Below are 15,378 nucleotides of genomic sequence, written 5' to 3'. Positions count from 1 at the left end.
TGGTGCTTCGATATGCGAGCATGTGCATGTGTGCGAGTAGTTGGTGTGTTGCTTGATGCGTGAAGGCAAGGGCCTTGCGGGGAGCTGCGGCTTGTGGCTGCCAGACAGCACGAGCCAAGCAACAAGGGCTATGCTGGCAACAACCACGTATCATGCCGAGGCTCGATGCCTAGCAACACAAGCCTCGTTGCTTGGTGCTAGGCGCTCGAGCTTGATGGGGATATGTGTTTTGCAAATTTTTGCCGATTTTAATTATTTTATTTGTGTTTATTTAATTTAATTAAATTTTTGGAAGGCTAGGCCTCGGTTTTGAGCGGCACTTGCAAAATTTTATTCTGGCAAAATTTTTGGTTTACCGGCTTTATTAATCGGATTAACTAAGTTGGATGCGGAATTTAGTGGAAGATTCAATTTTAATTGCGCTTAATCGCATAGTCTGTTAAACAACATTGACTAGTTTTAATTAGGCGTGTTAATCGGATTAACCACATAAATTAGTTACTAGTTTACGCGTGTTTATGCATTGTTACTTGTTTATCATTGTAAAATGCATGGGAAATTCACATATAGTGAATGGAATGTATATTCTCTCACATGTTTTATAAAATGGCAACTAGTGGGGCCCGATTAGAATAGAAAATACGGACTGCGTTCCGTCATGTATTTTTGTAAATTTAAATACGGTATGCGAACCGTTGAGTATTTTTGTACCTTAATATTTAGATTAGTCCTAATCATAGATACTATTATTTGCAATTTTGGTTATGTCTTTAAGACGGAGGTTCTTGGAAGATGAAGCCATAAAGTTGCAAGAGAAGACCCTTGAAGACTTGATAACTCAAGGTGTCATGCTAGTTGCCAAATGCATAATTTATTTTTGTTTTTGATATATATTTATGCTTATATATATGAATAATATGTTAGATGCATGTCTAGGATTTCGAATGTTGTGATGATTAATTAAGTTCGCTTAAATTAACCAACATAGAATCCCTAGGTAGTGATGGCCATTCCAAAAATAACACTTACCGAACTATTGAGAGTAGTGATGGGCTACGCTAAAGTGAGGCATCACTATTATTCCTAGGAATGTAAGGTATGTTGATGGGTTTCCCAAAGCAAGGCATCACATACATGTTGGTTTTGGTTAGACTCAACGATATGAGTGATGGAGTCGTAACATGTCGTGGCAAAGGAGATAAATTGTTGAGAGAGCAATAGATGCGACGATTTATCTAACCAAGAGTGGTTTGGAGCCATTAGCAAAGAGTTGCTTACCTTAGAGTAATAAGTGTTAAGACAAGCCAAAGCATGCTTAATCACTCATTGATTATTTGGATTTTGGAATCGCCTTAATCTCGCCAAATGGGGACAAATTTAATGCGTGGATAAGATGCTTAATAAGATTGAAAGTTTGCATGAATGCTTTTAAATTTCAAACTTATTATGTTATTTTATTGATAAATGGTTATACTTTGCACTTATATTTGTGGAATCCTAAATCAAATTATATTGTTTTCAATGATTGGTAAAGGAAATCTTGGAAAATAGTTCTCAAAGAAAGAAAAGACATTTCTAAATACAATTCTCATAAATGACTTTTTTAACTAAGTCCGTAAGGATGGTTGGACATCATGTATTCAAAATACTAGGTAGTTTTGATAAACATGAAGTATTGAGTTGAAAACTCAAGTTGTCAGATGTTGAAAACCAACATATCTTTTTGCTTCATACACTAATGAGTACAATTCATTGATGTAGTAATTCTAGTATGAATTAAACGAAAAGATGGAACATTGTTTTACGGCGCTCTAGATGCTTAATCATGCCTAACAAAGTATAAAAGTCTAAGATACGTAAAGAATTGGTTCTTAAAGGTTATGAGATAATGTATAAATAAGAAATATAGGAAACGAGGAACAAAGAAAAGGAATAAGATTCCATTTCTACTAAAGAGTTTATGTTATTGTAGTTAACTTAGCAACTCGTTATCTTCACAAGTATCGGATACTACTTGAGGGTTCCACTTTGAAAGTGACCTCAAATCATTGAAGATAAGCTAAGTTATTGACTTACAAGCTTAGAATGAAGTGAGGAGAGCTACATCAGTTGTAAGGTCACATGCTTTGTTTAAAGACCTTTTAAATATAAGGCTGGAATAAATAACGGTTATTATTATGTTCCATAATCAGAAAACAATCCGTTAACACACGAAAAGACTCACATTCAATATAAAGAGCAATAGTTGCAAATTTTTTTTGAATGACATGGTTATCCAAGCCATGAGTCAAGAATGCTTGATTAAAAACAAACATTTCTCTAACATGATAAACTCACAAAGTTCAAGTCATGGGTATGATTTGTGTTCTGAACATCTTTAGCAATGTCACATTAACAAGAACGTACTCAAGGCTATATAGGCTCTTGACAGTTGATCGATTCGGAATCATTCTAAAACAAGAAAATCTTACTTGTTGAAACCGACAAAGTAAAGAGCTATTGTTCTTGGTATAGACAATTGACTCCAAAAGCTAAAGAGGATTCAATTACTTCAACGTTTCACGAAGAATTTGAAAGAATATGGCTATATTCATCAAATGTGAACAAAACTTGACCTTGAGTAGCTCAATAGTTCAATAAAGTACATAATCGACTTGGCAAGATATCAAAACATCTAGATTAGATTGAGCGATGTTTGCTTGAGCCCAGCGTGACCATCTCAAAGTTATGAATGGAATTTTTCATAAATAACTCCGCAGAGATCATAGTATGTCTTCACGGAGACCTCGATGTCATTTGAAAATGACTCGAACGATGATGGATCACATCCCTTCCTATAAAGTTCTTAAAGATTTGCACAAATGACTAATGTAACACTAAATAAAATATCGAAGCTAAGAAAGGACGCCATATTCAGCTATGGGTAGAAATAACTTCTAAACGTATTTTCAAGTATATGTCCAAAACTCTTAGCCTCGGTGGGAGTTCACTGGCTCTGTGAGAGCTAGGTGGCTTAGTGGGAGCTTAGTGGCTCATTAAAGGCTAAGATAGCTCAAGTGGGAGCGAACTATTTGTTTCACAACGAACTTTTACCCAAAGAGAATATATTTGTTTCTTTGTAAGCATTCAAGTGAGACTACAGGCATTACCTTCACAACCTAATTGAGAACATAATGTTTGTTGCTCTATGTGGTGTCTTTCTAGAAAGTAACACATTTCCAAAACGACAAGTGGGAGAAAAATGAACTCGATCACCATCGAGCTTAGTAACAAACTAGAACTGAGAATCTCGGAAGACTCAAAAGGGTTTCATGGGAATGATTGATCAAGAAAACTCAAAAGGACTTTACAAGTACCTTAAAAGAGAATTCATTACTCACTAAAACATCAGAAATGATGGAGTAATATCAACATAATCAAAGGGTTTTGAAAGCGCCTTGAAACTCAGTGTTTGATGCAATTACCCCGTATAGGTATAGAATTCACCAAAGGCTTGGATTGAATCCTATAAATTTCTATTAAGTTAGAAATAAACTTAAGACTTAAAAGCATACTATTTACTATTAGATATTAAGGGAATAATGCCTTGTAAGATAGCTACGACAAATCCAAATTCCGAATAATGTTTAGAGGCCATAAAATCCGAAATAGACTCCATTTTTGAAAATCATGTTTAAAACTTGATTAATTTGCATGAAGGGTGAAAGACCCATCAATCGCAAATAAGTTTTCAAGGAGAAAACTAACAAATGTGAAAATGTACATGTATACATAGCTAGATTAGTTGAAAAGGATATAATTAAATTCACGGAGTTGATTTTAATAAAAACCTATTCACCAGTCGGAATGCTCAAGTCTTTTATGATTATTCTTGCAAAATTGCACATATGAAATATGTCAAAATAGATACCAAAACCGCCTTCCTAAAATAGGATTTTTGATGTGACTATGAAAAATATTCTAAGGGTTTTGAAAATCTAAATAACACTAGATTTGAAAGCAAGCTCAAGAAATCCATTATGGGATTGAAGGTAGCATTACATAAAGGAATTGGAACGTGTTTTCTCATAAAATTAATAAAAGGATTGGCTTATGGAGAAACATAGAAAATTCTTATGGATAAGAAGTTTAGTGTGAGCAAGAGTCAATCTTGTAAGGTTCAATAAGAAGTTTACGAACTCTGTTGTAAATTAACTATCAAATTCCAAATGCTTAAATTTGAAAGTATTTTCGACAATGGACCAAGCTAATGGCGACACTTTTTACATATTGAGAATTAAGATCTATTGTATAAACTTAATAAAATGTTTGAACGAGTAAAGGAATTTACCGTGTTAAATATGAGTTGAAGGACTTTGAAAGGCTTTCAACCCATATGTATAAAACTAAGTAACTGTTTGAACTAAGTATGAGCTAGGCTAAATATTAAGTCAATCAAGAAAGACTCTAGTAGAGACTTTTAACAGTATCACATAGCAAATAGTTTAGCGAGACTCAGTGAAACTGGATAAGCTAAAATGTAAAATGGATGGAATAAGATTGAGAATCATTCTACAATTAAATCCATCATGTATGCTACGATATGGAATAGTAACACGACTTACCCACTTAGAGCATGTGAAGTATGTATATAGTACGAATCAACTTGAAATAGATAGATCATTAGATTATGATCAAGAACATCCAAAGCACTTGTATTAGTATGAGGATGAGTTCTTGACGCATGGAAACAAATATAATTTTAGTATTGATGTTGCAAGCACAAACCTTAACAAGGATCAGATCCTTAACAAGGATGCCATTTGTAAGCACGAGCTAAGAAGCGTCGTGGCTTGAGAATGGTAACATGGATGTGCATCCATGTGTAATTTGCGGAAATTTAAGGAAAATTTCCAAGATCACAAGTTATTAGGGTATCCCAAATCATTGTGAGCCGTTTGGAGTGAAACCCAAGCAAAGCATCATTAGGAAATCTACTAAAATATATGTTGAGAATATTGTTTCCTTAAAGGCAATAATCAGGAAGATGTTAAATGGAAAGTTCGTTGTTGAACGTTAATGATTGTAGGTTGTCAAGTTGAAGATCTCAGATCATGAAAATGAGTGGGAGCCTCACTTGAACAATAAATCCTAAATCACATATAATCCATGACACTCTCAAATTTTATCATCTTGTTATGAAAGTGATCAATAATGAAGATACTATGATTTGCAAAGTAATTATAACTAAACCTATGCAATAAGTGAACGACAACATTCACAATTGCACGAAAGAAATCAAGCATAATAAATATGGGTGTGATTTTTATAAATGTTTTATAAAGAGTATTACTCTAAAAACATTTGGAAAAACCATTTATCATAAGATGAAACGTTGAAAGGTTTCATAGTGGAGTAAAAATTATTATTAATTATTCCATAAAACTTTTTAATTGTGGTTTAGAATTAAATTATGAGTCCATTCGATTTTGAGAATATTCAAATAGGGTATCAAGGCCAGGCTTGGATAAAGAAACACCTATTAAGTGAACATTGAATATTGTAATAAAAAATTATCCTTAATCGAGGTCATTCAAATGATGAACGATTAATGACCACTTGAGATTAGTGTGTTGTATGATTTATAGCACCGTTTCTTGTGCTACAAGGACATGGTTGTCATAAATCATTTGCACAGGTATTGGTTTAGAACCATGCCGGGTCGACCTATGACAGTACTTTAAGAGATTTAAAAATCTTCATAAGTACACCTCTCATTATGGCTATCGAAACCTCTTTCCTCGACCATGAGTATTGTGAGTTCTCTTGTTTGAGTACTAGTCCGCTTTGATGTTTGTCAAACGTCTGACGTACATGGGGATTATAACGACAACACTGAAGCGGCTAGGTCCTCTTAGTAAGAGAAGTTGACAGTACAAGACTGGAAATGTCCCCCTACTAATAATAGGGAACATGTCTTTGTTGTTTACAAGGCCTCTCGAAGATCGAGACTGTAAAAATGCATGGCTGTGCTCAGATGGATTTTTATAAATTATCTGCTTATTGATAGTCAGACTCAGATTTTGAGAAACACTTTAGAACATAATAAGGATGACGAATAATCTTACCATATGTTTTTGGCAATTTTTCCCATGCCATGTGGGCCAACCAGATGGTGAGACATGTCAACTCAATATTCGTCCAAATTAGACCAATCTCCCTTTAACACGTGTCATTCCCTGAATTTGGGAGAAAGGGCGGCCTGCAAGGGCCCAAATCCTTGGAAAGCGGTAATTCGGCGTTGCCCAACAGGATTAGGTTAGAGTGACCTAATTAGGGGCACATTTACCAATGACCCTATAAATAGGGAGATTTTCCCCATTTTGGGAGAAGACCTACAATTAAGTACAGCATACCCTACATTCTCTTACATCAGAGAAAACTCATAATCTCGGAATCTGAGAAGATCTCCTTTACTTTCCGCACCTTTTTACCTACTCCATACACGTTCTAACTTGATCGTCGGAGGCGGAGCTCTAACCAACTGGGGTCTCCGTTGTTTTTGCAGGTACATGCGTCGTCGGACCAGTCTTCGAGCGGTAACTCTCCCGAGGGACAAAAACACCCAAAACATTTGGCGCCTTCTGTGGGGAGAATACCTCAAAGATGGTTCATGAGTTTGTGCCACCTCCTGACCCCAAGGATCATCAACCGAATGTTTCTACAGACCAGGAGGATGATGATCCTCAAGTCGAAACATGTGTGACCAAACATGGGTCACTCATTTCAAGGCGCATCCGTCCCAAGGATAACCTAGAACGAGGTGACAGCCAGGCGGGTACAAGCAGGCCCCCTGGGCAGCCGGACGGGAAAACCCAGATGGCAAGAGGTCAGGCTCCAGTCACCAGAGACGAGCTCATTAAATTCAAGACAAGTTTCAAAGTTGAGATCAAGGACCTGATCGAAAAGAAGATGGCTGGCTCTAGTAAGGGTCAGTCGCCCAAAAAATCTCCCGAGTTGCGAGGAAGAAGTCAGTTAGGGACAGGAAGCCTACTCCACATCCCAAGGAGAAGGCTACGCCTGCCATTGACTAGACAAAGATCCTTCTGCCCCAGACGGGCACAAGGAAGGTCATTTGTGCTGTTCAGCCGGATGACAGCAAGAAGACTTTTACCGATGCTAGACATGTCATTGAGCGAAATCGGAATCAGCAGCTGTCTAAGTCAGCCTCTACCTCGAGCTTTCCATACAGCTTCAAGAGTACATACGCAAGGAATACTCAGTCCTTGCATGAGAGCCAAACAGGCGGCAACTCCATCCACTCTGGCCCTCAAATGATTGGGAATGCCCCGTACGTACCACCTATGGTATACGACCCGTATTCTCCTCATTTTATGCAGCCGGCTCTCTTTGGGGGCAGGTGGCATACAATGTCCAACCTTTGGACTGGCATCTTCATATGCTCAAACTTGGTGAACAAAATTTTGCGTTTACCAAGGAGATAACCGAGGCGGCACATCCGGCCAAGGTTAAGAATGTGTTGTTTGGTGCCTATGATGGTACCTCTAACCCGGAGGACCACCTCATGGCCTACTCCAACCTTATGCACATGCAGGGGTTGGAGGATGCTATGTGGTGCCGATGCTTCCCGGCTACCTTGAAGGGCATATCCCAGCAATGGTTTGGCAACTTGCTAGCCGGGTGCATTGACAACTTCAGGAAGCTTGCCTTCCTATTTGCATCCAACTTCTTAATGAACATCCCTGCCAAGAAAACAAGTCTTCACATGAGCACCATACGACAGGGAGAGAGAGAAGGTCTTCGCTCCTATGTCAGGCGGTTTAATTTGGTGAGAATCCAGATTCAGGGGCTGTCTGACGAGGTAGCGTATACAGACTTCTTTAAGGGTCTGAAGGATGGGTGGACCTTTAAGTTCAACCTTGTCTGAAAAAGGGTTTTCACCCTTCAAGAGGCGTTGATAGAGGCGGAGAACTTTATTCAAGCTACCGACTTTTGCTCGTCCAGCCATCAGTCGGACTCTAAGAAGTCTGACAAGCAAAAAGAGAGTTGGTATTCTCAGCCGGCGCAGAAAATTGAAGAGAGAAAAAAGAGAAAAGAAGTTTGGCAGTTGATGAGCCTGATCAGCCATCCAAAAAGAAAAAGAAAGAATTCAAACCGTACGTCTCTCGGTACGAATTCAATAAAGACTGCCACTCCATCTTCATGGAGATAAAGGACCGGCTGACCATTTAGAAGCCGAATCCGATAAAGAGTTCCGTTCAGTCGCGGAACAAGAATAAATACTATCACTTCCATGAGGAAGTAGGCCATGACACCAACGACTGCTATAGCCTCAAGCGGATGTTGGACCGTCTTGCTGACAAGGGCTTGCTGAATTCCTATGTCTTGAAGTCCAAAGCGGTTTTCAACACGAATCCGGGGCAGTCGTCTAAGACTGTCCAGCCTACTAGTAGCTCGGACACCGACAAGGATCCAGTCTACACAATAGCAGGCAGGTTCGCAAGCGATGGCCTAACCATTCGGGGCACCAAGGATCATCTGAAAAAGTTGATCCACTTGGTTGAAGATGGACAGAAGTCCACCAGTGGTACATTCCTAAACGTCCTCATCACTGAGTAGGATCGGGGTAAAGTCCGCCGACCGCATGATGACCCAGTCGTCATTGAGTGTAAGGTCGCCAACCAGCTGGTTGGTCGGATCCTTATAGACACAGGTAGCTCCTCTGATCTCATCAGCTACAATTGTCTGTCCAAGCTGAGCTATAGGCTGGACAACATGCACGACGTTTCCCATCCACTTGTTGGCTTTGGGGGAGGGGTCGTGCACCTAGTCGGACAAATTGATCTACTTATCCGAATGGGGCAAAAGGGAAAAGGGCGACATATGATCGTCCGGTTCTTGGTGGTTAAAGAGCTGACCACCTATAACATCATTCTTGGGCGACCCACTCTGAATGAGTGCAAGGCCGTCATCATCCCAGCTCTCATGCTGCTCAAGTATGAAAAGGCTGATGGCTCTGTTAGCTCCCTCAACGGGGATTAGAAGACGGCTAGGGAGTGTTACCTCTCAGACGTTAAACCAACGGTTCATGCAGCCGGTCAACCGAAGGAGCCAATAGACCTTGACGATGTCAAGGACTCACCAGTAGCCGGAAAGAAAAGAAAAGCTGACTAGCTAGTGGAGGTGAAAAAAGAAAAGAAATAGCAATCACTGACTGGGGAACGGTAAGATGATCTCCGTCCCCAGCCGGCTGGTGAGCACATTGATATTCCTCTGGACGATAGCCGTCGAGAGCAAACTGTTAAGGTGGGGACGGCTGCCTTCGAAAGGTTGGGTGCAGACTTGCACCTCCTACTGAAAGAATTCAAAGACATCTTTGCCTTTGAAGTGGAAGAGATGCCAGGCATCAGCCCGGATCTTGCTGTCCACAAACTTGTTGTGGATCCAAAAAAGAAGCCTATCCGGCAAAAGAAAAGAAATCGCGGCGAAGAAAGAAGTCAGGCGGCAACTGCCGAGGTCAAAAAGCTGTTAGACGCCTGGTTCATTCGGCCATGTAACTTCCCTGATTGGGTTGCGAACCTGGTGCTTGTAAAGAAGCCGAATGGTATTTGGCGCATGTGTGTAGATTACACTGAATTGAACAAGGCATGTCCAAAGGACAGTTACCCGATTCTAAAGATCGACAATCTGGTTGACTCTACTACCGGGCATGCCTTGATGAGATTCATGGATGCCTACTCCGGCTTCCACCAGATACCCATGTGGAAAAATGATCAAGAGAAGACGGCCTTCGTCACTGATCAGGGGTTATTCTATTATACAGTGATGCCGTTTGGCTTGAAGAATGCGCCGGATACATTCAAATGGATGATTAATACAATCTTCATTAATCATATTGGGAGGAATGTAGAGGCGTACATTGATGACATGATAGTCAAATCCAAGCTACAAGCGGATCACCTTGCTGATTTCTGAGAAACCTTCACCATACTTAGGCGACATAAGGTCATGTTAAATCCCAAAAAGTGTGTTTTTGGTATTGAGTCTGGGAAGTTTCTCGGATTCTTGATTGATCAAAAGGGGATAGAGGCTTACCCCAAGAAGATACAGGTGGTAATTGACATGAAGTCACCCTGCACTGTCAAGGAAGCTCAGAGGCTTACCGGTTGCCTAGCTGCGCTTGGGAGATTCCTCAGCCGCTCAGGTGACAAATGCCTTTACTTCTTCCAGGCAATCAGGAAGAAGACTATATTTGAATGGGGAGATGATGCTGAGGCTGCCTTTCAGAAATTGAAAGATCATTTATATGTACCTAACCGTCTCAGATCATTCCCTCAGTGCCGTTGTCCTTCCTGAGAGAGACAGTATTTAGCTCCCGGTCTATTTTATTAGTCATGTCCTTAGAAATCTGAACTCCAGTACCCTATGGTTGAAAAATTTGGCCTTGCTCTCTACATGGCTGTTAAGAAGTTGAAGCCTTACTTATTGGCACATCCGGTTGTGATCTATACAGCTCAACCCCTCAAGCGGTCAATGACAACCTTGGAGTCATCCGGCAGAATGCTCAAATGGGCTATTGAAATGTAAAGTCTTGAAATCACCTACGAACCAAGAAAGGCAGTGAAGGGTCAGGTTTGGAAAGTGTATGTAGACGAGAGCTCTACTATGAACGGCTGTGGTACAGGCATAATCTGTCAGTCTCCAGAAGGAGATAAATATGAATATGCACTATAGTTCAAGTTCCAGGCCTTAAACAATGAGGTGGAATATAAAGCCCTGCTAGCCGGTATCCGCATGTGCAAGGCGGTAGGGGCAACAAAAATTGACGCCTGCTCAGATTCTCAGCTGGTCGTTAGCCAATACCATGGTGATTATGAAGCCACCCATCCGGCAATGATTAAATACTTGCAGGCTGTCAAAGCTAAGGCCAGGACACTTGAAGAATTTCATCTAAGTCAAGTGCCCAGGTCTGAAAACAACCAGGCGGATGCTCTATCAAAATTGGCATCCTCCATCTCTTGTGATATACCTCGGCCAGTTTTCTGGGAAGTTATGGAAAAACGGAGTATATTTGACGATGAGCCCATTGGAGTGCTGGACCGAAGCTCTACCTGTATGGATGGCATTCAGGCATACCTTACAGACGGTACGATTCCTTATTCACCCAAGGAGGTGGCAATATTAAAGAAGCGTGCTGCAAATTTCGAGATGAAAGACGGAGAGCTCTTCAAGGCGGGTTTCCTAAAACCTTTGTTGAAGTGCGTTACCCTAGAAAAGGGGAAAGAAGTACTCGAAGAGTTGCACTCGGGATATTGCGCCTCTCACATAGGCGGCAGATCCCTGGCTATCAAGACCAGGCGGCAAGGTTACTTTTGGGCCACTCTTGAGGCAAACGCCATGGAGATGGTCAAAAAATGTGATAAGTGCCAAAGGTTTGGCAAGCTCATCCATCAGCCGACAACTGAACTGACAGTAATCCACAGCCTGGTCCCGTTTGCTAAATGGGGCATGGACATTCTAGGTCCTTATACGCCTGCGCCAGGCGGAAAGCGCTATATTCTTGTGGCTGTGGATTATTTCACCAAGTGGGTTGAGGTAGAAGCGGTCAAAGGCATCAAGACGAAGGATGTCATCTCTTTCATTTGGAAGAACATCATCACCCGGTATGGGGTACCTATGTCTATGGTGTTTGTTAATGGCCCTCGGTTTGAGACGCCTCAACTCAAGACTTGGTTGGGAGATCAAGGGATCTCACATTGTTTTGCATAAGTCGGCTGACCTCAAGCAAACGGCCAGGTTGAAGCCTTCATCAAACTCATCTCAAACGGCATTAAAAATAAAATTAAAAGAGCCGGTGGTTTATGGGCTGAAGAATCGATTCATGTCCTATGGGCCATCCGGGCAACTGAAAATGGGGCAACTAGTGAAACCCCATTTCTCATGGTTTACGGTGCTGAAGCCGTCTTTCCCATCGAGAATTATGAGCCGACTCTACGAGTAATGCTATACGATGAAGAAGAAAACTGGGAGGTCATGCGGCTAGCATTGGACTCACTCCCTGAGCGTAGGGGTAATGCTGTCTTCCGCCATGAGATTTACCGTTTGACAATGACCCGTGCCTACAACAAAAGAGTGCACAAACGGCCCTTGAAAGTTGGGGACTTTATGTTATGAAAGATGGAGGCCACCGGTAGGGCCAATGAGCATGGAAAATTAACTCCTAATTGGGAAGGCCCCTACCGGATCTATGAGGAAGTGAGAAACCGCACCTATTGCCTAGAAACACCAGACGGCAGGCGGCTTCCCAGAACTTGGAATGTAGACAACTTGAAAAAGTACTACTTATAAGATTTGTAAATTTTTGTAATTGAAAAGCATATCAATGAAAAAGTTGCTTTTTGTTTTTCAATCTTGATTAATTACCTCGTATATATACATGCGTAATGATCAAATACCTCCTGTGCAATGCACAGATGGTCAATTGAATGAATTAAACAAATTTAAAAACTTAGTGGCTAAATTAATGTTCAAACTATGAGGCCAATGGCTAGATGTTATTTTACTTTATAAATTCGTCTGCTCCAACATGAGTAAGACGTTCGGCGACGCCCATCTGGGTGGAATCGTCGCAGAGAGTATCTCTCATCCAGGTAACCAAGTGCTCTACACATACTCATGCAGAAGGAAAAGATTGAACGATCTAATTGGTTAACTCATAGTCGTCTGACTAAAATAATCTAAAGAATGATTAAGCTTAAAAGCCGGATGTCTAGTGACATCAGCCAGTTGCCGACTGAAGTTCTAACTTAGATTATTCAATGAAATTATACAAGTTCCCCCAATGGGGTAAAGGGACATTGAGTATAATGGATTGCAGATACCTAAGGCGGAGGAGATAATGCACAAGTCATCAGTTCCACCGCCTGGCATGACGGCTGCCCGCTTGAGAATTTGGATGGCTATGCAATTGGTTTGGGGCAATCACTACTGTGATTGATTGACTTGGGAACTTCCCATACTCTCTAAACTATCAAAAGTTCCTAAGCCAATCAATCGGCAAGGTACTAAAACCAACCACACAGCCGCCCAGGGGCAAGTACAGCCGGATAATACCTACTGCATGCTCTTATTGAGTTAAGCATATATATAAGCAAAATTTAAGTGCAAATTTAAATTCAAAAATGAAAAACCGACTCATTCGGTAATTTCATAGATTAAACCCGGCCACAAAGAGCCAGGGAAGATGTTGAACCGGATTATCATCTGGAAAGGATAAGATTTAAAAAATTGTTAATTAAAACATTCAAATACACGGCTCATAGGCCAGAAGAAATAAATTTGGCATACTGCCGCTGAAAACTACTTCTGCCTGGGGTGGTCCGGATGCTCTTCGTTCTCCTTCTTTAGAATGGAGCTCAACCGCCTCACCGGGTCCTGGAAGCTTCTTAGTAGGCTGCTCAAGCTCAGCATTTGCCTACGCTTCGAATGACTCAGGCTCTGGCAGTCCTTGCTCTCTCCTGTACACAACATCCTCTACGTATTAGAAAGCCAGTGCCCAAATTCCATATTCCTTCCCCGGATAGAGCGCATCCCATGCAATCTTCATCCGGGTGTCTGAGTCGGTCTCATTCTCAACAATAAGGCGGTCTTGCTCCGCCTCAATGGTAGCCTTGATGTTCAGCTGGACCTGCTCGGTATCCTTCTTCAGACGCTCAACGGATGCCTTGAGATCAGTATTCTCCTGGGCAACACCGTGTAGAGCCTTGAGGTCATCCTGAGCCTTCTTGAGGGAGGTTTCAGCATTATTGGCCTTTTCCTTGGCAGTCTTCAGAACTGCAGAAATCTCTTGTTTTGCTCCGCCTGTTTCAGCTCCACGACTTTAGATTCAAGTTCATTTATTATACATTGATATTATGCAACATCCTCAGAATCCCTAGCCAATTTATTAGCACTTTTTACCTCCTCTCTCTTCCGAGTGTATGGCCGCTTGAGCCCATCAACCCTTAGCATAGCCTGCAGACACAAACGGTGTGAAAAATACAAGAGAAAGTATATTTATTATTTTTGAGAAGATAGTCATACCTCAGATAGGAGGGTTATGATACGTTCCAGCTTGAATGTCTCTATGCCCAGAATGACGTCCTTCTCCTTCTTGGAGACGGCTGCAAGCATGGCCTTGGCATGCGCTTGCACGTCTGGCCATTGGAGTGATTGATCTGCACCACATGTAATAGTGGGTGAGTGAGCTATATAGGTGGCACCAGCTTGTTGCCGGCTGTCCGATGAAAAGGTCTATTGAGAGTGAGATTTCACTTGCAAGGGCCAGCCAAGCTCAGACGGTGTTTCGGAAGGATTATATATACCTTTGGAAGCCCGCAGGTTTGCATCACCTGCAGGAACAGAGAGGCCGGATGGAGTCAAGGCACCCCTGGCCAAGTCCAGGCCAAGTCCGAAGCCTCCAAGCGTGACGTTTTTCCCCCCGATGGGCAGACGGTTTTTTCTAAACGAAGCATCTGGAGTCGTCTGAGCGGACGAAGTCTTCAAAGACTTAGCAGGAGTAGAGGCGGTGTTGTCTTGTCCCCGCTTGAACAGCTTGCTGAGGGATTTAGGAACCTCTCCACCCTGCAAATGAAATTGCTTATTAAGCACGCAACCGGAAAATTTGCTCTAGTGAATGTCGAAGCATGGGTATCCAGACGGGTTCATACCTTGGCTTTTATTTCAGCAGCCTTAGCCTCCGCCAGATTCTTACGAATTTAGGCAAAGGACCGTTTGGGGATCTTGTCTTCGGGGAGCATCCTCAAAGCCTCTTTTGCAAAAAATAAACAAACAAACTCAATTCAATAGCATAATTAATTGGCAGAGCAATAGTACAAACGGAAAAATGCCGGATGCGCAGTAAACGTACTCTTTTTGAACAATGTGCTTAACCCGCAGGCGGACAAGAACACCTCGTCCCTCTTCCATGCCCTCATGGGTATCCAATTCTTTGGAACCTTTATTATGTCCCCGGTTGAGAGGGTCTTAGTGTCAAGTTAAAAAAACTCTGGTTCTATGATTTTTTCATAGTCGTCCTCTGGAATCTGGGGGAGGGCACATTTCTAACCAAGAAGGTCAAGCTTCTTATTATATCGACGAAGTTCAAAATTTTTATGTCGGGTCGGAGCAGACAGTAAATAGAACCGGTGCTTCTAGTTGTCATACTTGAATACCTTGTCCAAGGTTATTTGATATTTGGGGTAAGTGGTTAGGGTGTACCACGCCTTCCAACCGCCTGGGCTGCAACTAAGGTAGTGCATGTGTGCAAAAGCCTCCCAGCCGGCATTCATACCCTGCATCTCGTAGGGGGCAACGTATCCAGGGATGTTAGCCCACGAG

This window comes from Chenopodium album, chromosome 11 (genome assembly GCF_948465745.1).
Source record: "Chenopodium album chromosome 11, dcCheAlbu1.1, whole genome shotgun sequence".
Lineage (NCBI taxonomy): Eukaryota > Viridiplantae > Streptophyta > Magnoliopsida > Caryophyllales > Amaranthaceae > Chenopodium > Chenopodium album.
The sequence above is the reverse complement of the archived record's forward strand: the minus strand, read 5'-3'. Positions refer to the sequence as shown.